Source organism: Mesoplodon bidens (assembly GCF_964165515.1).
Source record: "Mesoplodon bidens genome assembly, chromosome: X".
NCBI classification, from domain to species: domain Eukaryota; kingdom Metazoa; phylum Chordata; class Mammalia; order Artiodactyla; family Ziphiidae; genus Mesoplodon; species Mesoplodon bidens.
The window spans coordinates 101098373-101106755 of NC_138163.1; the positions used below are offsets into that span (position 1 = coordinate 101098373).

Sequence of the window (8383 nt, forward strand, 5' to 3'; positions counted from 1 at the left end):
GGGTGACGTAGAATAGAATAGCTTCATTGCTTTGCCAGGCAAAGGGAGACACAGTGGGCTTGTGCCCTTCAAAACTGTGTGACCCTGGGAATTCCCTGGTGGTCCAGTGGTTAGGACTCTGCGCTTCCACTGCAAGGGGCCCAGGTTCAATCCCTTGTCAGGGAACTAAGATCCCCGCAAGCCACAGGGTGCGGCCAAATAAAAAAAAAAAAAAAAAAAAAGGAAGCCTTCTCCATGAGGCTTTCTCCAAAACTGTGTGTCCCTACCCGGGGGTGGGGGGTGGTAAGGAGTTTTACAGCGGGTGGGGTTGCTGATAAGGATCAGGGTGTATGAAGGGCCTGCATTCCTTTAATCTGGCCTCAGTCGGTCTCCTGATGTTCTCTCTGGAACGAAGAATGCTTCATCAAGTAGTTAACATCTTCCATTTGTTGGAGGTTTTAGTTCTGCAGAAAAGCTCAAAGATATTGTTATGTGTATCCCTTGAGGCAGAGCCAGGACCCTGCCCCAAGGCTGCACTATTGGTTCTCTTGACTGCTCCTCCCTTGTCTCCGCATCCCCTCCCTTCCCTAATTAGTGGCTGTTTGAACCTGCCCTTTGGAACTCAGGGAAGGTCATGGAGGCTGAACAGAAAGGCTCCCATGCCCAGGAACCCCACAGGGTCCTGCTAGGTTTCAAGAGGGATCCAACAGAGAGAGGATAGCCAAAGACTAAGACCTTAAAAGATGAGTAGGACTTTGTCAGGAGTTGGGGACGGGGGAGAATGTTCCAGGCTGAGGAAACCCCATGTACAAAAGCACAAAATAGTCAAATATTTGTATGGTTTGGGGAATCACTTCAGTGGCTCCCCTTAGCTGTTATGCTAAAGGGCAAACATGGCAGCATGCCTACAAAGCCCTTCACTTGGCTGGCCTCTCTGCTTCTGAAATTTTTCTTTCATTCTTTCCCTTCCTTTACCTTCTCCCTAAGCATTCTTTTTTTGTTTGTTTGTTTTTGTGGTACGCGGGCCTCTCACTGTTGCGGCCTCTCCCGTTGCGGAACACAGGCTTCGGACGCCCAGGCTCCGGACGCGCAGGCTCCGGGCGCGCAGGCTCAGCGGCCATGGCTCACAGGCCTAGCCGCTCTGCGGCATGTAGGATCTTCCCGGACCGGGGCACGAACCCGTGTCCCCTGCATCGGCAGGCGGACTCTCAACCACTGGGCCACCAGGGAAGCCCCTCCCTAAGCATTCTTAATTCCTTGGACCAAGCCTTCTCACATTGCTGCATATTTGCATTTGCTACCTTAATCACCTTTTCCCTGCTCCTTTTTTCTGAGTAAGTCTCTCACACTTTAAACTCCTCCTAAGCTTTTCCAGGATTCCCTCCCTGACTCCTTCTATCCTCCCCAGAGGTGACATTTGATGTCCCTTGGTATTTTCATGGTTCCACAATACTGTCATTGCTGAGCCCCTTGTAGCAAAGACTGGGCCTCTCAGACCTGTGTCCAAAGCACCTAACACATTGCCTAGTGTTGAGGAGGAAAAACTTTTCCTCTATCCTCTTAGGTTCAGTAATTGGAGGTCTGCAAATTAAAGTGACAAAAGACAGATTAGCAAGAGGGGGGAAAACAGATTTAATTAAGTACCTATGCTCAGGAGTTCAGAAAAAAAAATGTGACCCAAGGAGGTGGTTACAATTTTTACATATCACCTTAATAGGAGATGGGGAAGGGCAGAGGAGTACTTCTGGGAGAACAAATGACTTTTAGGAAGGGCAAATGGGCACTTAAGAGAATAGATAGGAGATATGATAGTTTTATGACAATATCTGTTTGAAGTGACTTCTTATCCAAATGCTGACTTGTGTTTACTTCTCCTCTTCATTGATAAGAGTCAATTGTCCCTGGTTGTGAAACTCCTGGGAGGATATTTATGAGTTTTGAATTATTTGGGGAGGCTTTGCTTTTAGGAAGATAAGGGGAAAGCTAGAAAAAGTCTCTTCCTGCAGCTGTTGAATCTTGAATATCTTCAGTTCAAAATAACCCTTATGTCACTGTGGCATATTCTGAACCCCTTCACTGGCACACGGTAGATGCTCCAAAAACATTTGATGAGCAAATTAAGTATTCCAAACTTGCTCCTTTTCCAATGTTCTCCTTCTCGGTAAAAGGCACCATCACTGGCTAGTTGCCCAAGCCCTAAACCTAGAATTCAGCCTTGATCTGTCTCTTGTGCCACATCCAATTCAGTAGCTGTTCTTGTCAGCTCTGCCTCCAAGATATACCATGAACCTATCCACTCCTCCATCTCCAGTACCATCCCTTCCTCTCAGGAGCCATCGTCTTTTGCCTGGACAACTGCAAGAGCCTCTTCATGTGTCTCTCCCGACTTCCACACTAGTCTCTGCATAATCACCACCCACACAGAAATCAGAGTGACCTTTGTAAAAGGCAAATCTGCATATGTCTATTTTAGCCCCAGATAGTCTGTAGGAAAGCTCACGTGGTCCTATGACATTAGGATGTGCAATCCCAGGAAACTGGAGTGAGGGACGAAGGAAGTGAGGCAGGGAAGGGTGGCGAGCCAATGGAGCGTGTATTACAGATTTAGTATCAAGTGAAACTGATTGCTCGAGCTGATGGGCTGGCTTCCAAGAAGCCATGTAAGGATTGCATCTCAAGACAGTCTGTCCAAGGGGAGGAAGGTGGAGGAATATACCAACTTCTGTCTCCTGTGGGTCAGAAGACATCAGCTCCACATAAGACATCAACTCCCTGCACTTAGGGGTATACATGCCTCCTTGTGAAGGGGGAAAATCCCAAGGGGAGGTGAGAGGCACATGGAGGAGATAGGAGGTGAGGTGATGTTGGATTCTGTCTATTTGAAGTTAATCACAAGCTCATACAGAGCTGGTCACCATTGTACCAGGGCAGACAACCTTGCCAAAGGCACCATCAACAGGTGAGGCTGAGAAGGTCTTAAGTGATGTCTGAGAGGCAAAAAAAAGTCCCCTCTTCAGAGAGCCCTTCAGTGATCACCTGCCTCTACCCAGTCACTCTCTACCAGCTCACTTGGCTTTATTTCCCCATACACTAGTCTCCATCCAAAATGACTCCAGTCATTCTTTCACTTCCTGTTGTCTTTCTCCCTTGACTGGAATGGAAATGCCATGTAGGCTTAGAGCTGGGAGTTCTGAATGCTGGACTCAGGAAGAAAATGTATGTACTTATCTCACTTCCTGACCAGGCTTCCTGAGGCTTCCAGGTATTGATTGGTGAATCAGTCATTGGAGATAAAAAGAGAGAGCTAGAAGAGATCTGCCCCCTTCCCGCAGTCCATGATGGTACCTTTATTTCCATTAATCATAGTAATTCCTGAATTTGGTTACTGCTCCTCCCCATTTAAAATCCTTTGGCAGTTTCCCATTGTCTCCAGGATCAATTCCCAAACCCTCAGGATCTTGTAGAAGACTCTTCTTGATCTGAGCTCTGGCGACCTAGTCTCTGAGCACTTCATCTCCCTGCTTTCTCCCCCCTTCCCTGCCCCCGCCCTGTTCTTTCACGGGACCGCTGAAGATGGATGAGCCGGTCGGACACAGCGCCATTGTGGAGGGCGCCATTGCCGTCTTGTGAGTGGTGTCCTCTAGAGCTCAGAGTGCACAACCTGAACCAGGCAGCCCTGCCCTACCCTTGCCAGCAGCTCTCCAAAACACCCTGCTCACTTTTGTCCCCAGGGACCTTATGCTTCCTGCTCTCTCTGTCCGGAAGGCAGAGTTGACAATGTCTGCCTACCTAAAACCCATCACCTCCTCCAGGAAGCCTTTCCCCCTCCTCTGTGCCCTCATAGCATTCTATGGTATTCTAATCACAGTACCCACCCCACTGTCCTATAACTGAGTTGACCAGGCTCTGTCGTCCTCTAGTGTGGTAGATTGGATCAGAAATGGCCAGAACACACGGTCGATGCATACAACAGAATATTATTCAGCCTGAAAAAGGAAGGGAATTCTGACACGTGCTACAACATGGATGAACCTTGAGGACATTGTGCTAAATGAAATAAGTCAGTCACAAAAGGACAAATACTGTGTGGTTCCAATTATCCGAGGTACCTAATGGAGTCAAATTCATAGAAACAGAAAGTAGAATGGTGGTTGCCAGGGCCTGAGGGGAAGAGGAATGGGGAGTTAGTGTTTAACTGGCATAGAATTTCAGTTTTGCAACATGAAAGGAGTTCTGGAGATTGGTTGTACAACAATGTGAATGTAATTAATGCCATTAAACTATACACTTAAAAATGGTTAAGATAATATATTTTATGTTTTGTGTATTTTACCACAATTAAAAAACTTTAAAAGGGGCTACAACAATATGTTGTATGCCCATATGTTCTGGTCAATCCACCACCACATGACGGAGTCTCTCTCTATTCCCTTTGAACCTGGGATGGCCCTCGTTAACTGCCATGGTAACATAGAAAGTGGAAGAGGTGCTGCTACGTGGCTTTAAAAGGCTGGGTCATCAAAGAGAACACAGCTTCTGCCTGGCTTTCTTGGGAAAGAGGCTTTGGGATTCTGGAGCTACCATGTAGGAAGTCTGGCTACCTGGAGGCCACCATGCCAGAGAGGCCACAAAGAGAGACCACAGAAGATAGATGCCGAAGAAGCAACAGCTGTCCCAGCCTGCAGCTGTGTGAGTCTCCCCAGTGTCAATTGCCAGATTTTGAATGAACCTAGGATGGGTCCAACCCCCAGCTTTTCAGGTGCCCCAGCCAATGACTAGAGCAGATATGAGCTGTCTCCTTTGAGCCCTACCCATGTTACAGAGCAAAAGAAATGTTTTTTAGGATGACCAATGTGTCCCAGCTTGCCTGGGTCTTTCCTGAGTTTAGCACTGAAGGTCTTGCATCCCAGGAATCCCCTCAGTCCTGGGCAAACCAAGATGGTTTGTGTTAACGGGCTGAGTTGTGTCCCACCAAATTCATCTGTTGAAGTCCTAACCCCCAGGACCTCAGAATGTGACTGTATTTGATGACAGGGTCTTTAAAAATATGATCAAGGTAAAATGAGATCGTTAGGGTGGGCCCTAATCCATTCTGACTGGTATCCTTCTTTTTTTTTTTTTTTTTCGGTACGCAGGCCTCTCACTGCTGCGGCCTCTCCCACTGCGGAGCACAGGCTCTGGATGCGCAGGCCCAGCGGCCATGGCTCACGGGCCCAGCCGCTCCACGGCACGGGGGATCCTCCCGGACCGGGGCACGAACCCACACCCCCCGCATCAGCAGGCGGACCCCCAACCACTGCGCCACCAGGGAAGCCCTGGTATCCTTCTAAGAAGAGGAGATTAGGACACAAACAACACACAGACTGAGGGGTGACTATGTGGGGACGCAGTGAGAGGACAGCCATCTGCAAGACAAGGAGAGAGGTTGAGAAGAAACCCAGCTTGCTGACACGTTGATCTCAGACTTATCTCCAGAACTGTGAGAAAATAAATTTCTGTTGCTTAAGCCACCTGGCCTGTGATATTTGTTATGGCAGCCGGAGCAAACTAGTACAGTTGGTCATTGTTGTGGACTAAATGTTTGAGTCTCCCCACCCCAATTCATATGTTGAAGCCATAACCACCCAATGTGATGGTATTTGGAGGTGGGGCCTTTGGGAGGTAATTAGGTTTAGATGGGGTCATGAGGGTGGGGCCCTTATGGTGAGATTAGTCCCCTTATAAGAAGATGAAGAGGGTGAGATCTCTTTTTCCGAACACACACAGAAGAAAAGCCATGTGAGGACACAGTGCAAGCCAGTAAGAGGGTCCCCATCAGGAACCCAATCTACTGACACTTTGATCTTGAACTTCCAGTTTCTAGAACTATGAGAAATAAATTTCTGTTGTTTAAGCCTCCCAGTGTATGGTATTCGTTAGGGCAGCCTGAGCTGACTAAGACAGTCACCCTGGCTGTTATTATATTGAAACCCTAAGTTTTGGGGTGGCTTCTTATGTAACAGCCAATAACCAGGCCACCCTGATGATGAACTCCTTGAGGGGAGGGGTCACGTTTTTCATTATTATATTCCCAGTTCTTCACTTCATGCATAAATATTCTTTTTTTTTAAATTTTCAAACATCAGAAGGACTGGCTGAACAACTGAATACATTGGGGTGGGGGACAGTAACTGTCCCAGATGGGCAGCATCTTAGGTGGATTATGTAACTGGGTTTGAGAATGTCTGAGTACATAAAGCTATGTGACAAGTCGATTGCCCCATCCTTTTCCTTCTGGCAAGCACAGGCAATGTGATTGCTTTTACCTCTGCAATTGCTCAGTGGCCCAAATGTAGTTACCAATCAGACCTTTTGTTTATTTCATCTCCCACCCGGCAGGGGCTATCGGAACATATAAAAATCATCCTGGCTTACATCTGCTTCCCCAGTCATCACTGGCTGGGATTTTGGACCATTATCTGTCTGTAATGATGTCTCCCTTCTCTCAATAGTGTCCAGATTTATTGAATTGGAAAGTCTTGGATCCTTCTGGCTAAGGATGAACCTCCCGGGTTTATGACTCCTCACCTAGGTCTCAATTCAGAGTCACCAACAGCTGCTCAGCACACGCTATTTAGGCTGCAGGTGTAGTTCACTAGTAAAATAAACACCTGATTCACATATGAGAGCGATCCAGAATATTATCCAGATGTTGGGACAAATACAGTGGTATCATCTGTGGGAAAAACACATTAGCTGCTGCGAGGGGCAGAGGCCCTGGACAGAGTTGATGTGCAGCCTGGAGTGTGACGTGCTGGGGTGGTGCATGCCAAAAGGCCACACCAGTGGATCCCACCCTCGAGCTGCAGCCCGATTCTGTCATTGCTGCAAGATTGTTGATTTAGGGATAAACAATCTAGACTAAAGGAAAAAAAAATCGCACAGCTCTCTGCCCAGTTTGGAGCTGGACTCTGTTTGTGGTCTCAGGAGGTTGATCGTCAGTAGAACTGTCTTGGTTCCAGCAGACAGGCCATGGGACACTGAGTCCCCTCACTTCTAGGCTATCTGCTTCCAGCCTATGCATGACTACCTGAGTGGAGGGCAGCAGTGTAGGGGTGGGGATGATGACAAGGATAAGAGGGGTTATCTGGGACTTGCCCAGCTCCCAACTCACCAGTGTTGTGTCAAAGCCCCCAATCTCCCAGCTTGGGAGGGAAGAGGCAGCAGCTGAGAAACAGAAGGTAATTTTTAAGTTCTAAATATTTTTATTGAAGTATAGACAAGCAGAAAAGTACACAAATTATAAATGTACACATCGATACATTTTCTCAAACCAAACACACTCACATAACCAATACCCAGATCAAGAAACGAAAAAAAAAAAAAAAAAAAAAGGGCTTCCCTGGTGGCGCAGTGGTTGAGAGTCCGCCTGCCGATGCAGGGGACACGGGTTCGTGCCCCTATCCCGGAAGATCCCACATGCCGCGCAGCGGCTGGGCCCGCGAGCCATGGCCGCGGAGCCTGTGTGTCCGGAGCCTGTGCTCCGCAACGGGAGAGGCCACAGCAGTGAGAGGCCCGCGTACAGAAAAAAAAAAAAAAAAAAAAAAAAAAAGAAACGAAGTGTGACCTGAAACATCCCAGAAGCCCCTTTATGCTCTCCACTCGTTATCCCCATTCCTAAGAGTGGCCCCTATCCTAACATCTAACAGTACCAATAAGTTTCGTCTGTTTTGGGGGAACGTATATAAATTAAGTCATCAATATATACACTTTTTGGGGTCTGGTTTCTATGGCTTGACATTTTTTTTTTTTTTTTTTTTTGCCGTACGCGGGCCTCTCACTGTCGTGGCCTCTCCCATTGCGGAGCACAGACTCCGGATGCGCAGGCTCAGCGGCCATGGCCCACGGGCCCAGCCGCTCCGCGGCATGCAGGATCCTCCCAGACCAGGGCACGAACCCGCGTCTCCTGCATTGGCAGGCAGACTCTCAACCACTGCGCCACCAGGGAAGCCCTGGCTCGACATTTTATCTGTGAAATTCATCAGTGTGTTGTGTGAAGTTATAGCCCGTTCATTCTCATGGCTGTGTAGTATTCCCTTGTGTGAATACATCACTGTTTATCCAGCCCACTGTTGATGGGCATCTGGGTAATTCCTAGTTGTGACTATTATGGAGAGTGCTGCTATGAACATTATAGTACTTATCTTTTGGTAATATAAGTAAACATTTCTGTTGGATGGAGAGCTAGGAACAGAGTTCCTAGATCAGAACTCTACCTGTCCTAATTCATTCAGGAGAAGTTTGGTTGAAAGAAGTGGAAGCACGGATGCTCATTATTTTGGTGTGTTGCCATTCCAGGGCTAGTCTGAGAAAATTCCAAGAGGAGAAACTGTGGTCTTTCCCCCTTTGCTTTACTTCGTGTGCT

At 47.7% G+C, this 8383-nt stretch overlaps 1 long non-coding RNA gene across 1 annotated transcript; it reads left to right on the top strand.

Moving 5' to 3' along the window:
- The first annotated feature begins 4432 nt into the window (after positions 1–4432).
- Positions 4433–5485, top strand: LOC308608961. Its single transcript, XR_014014253.1, has 2 exons — positions 4433–4668; positions 5115–5485. It is a non-coding gene; the product is annotated as an uncharacterized lncRNA (long non-coding RNA).
- Positions 5486–8383: the final 2898 nt, after the last annotated feature.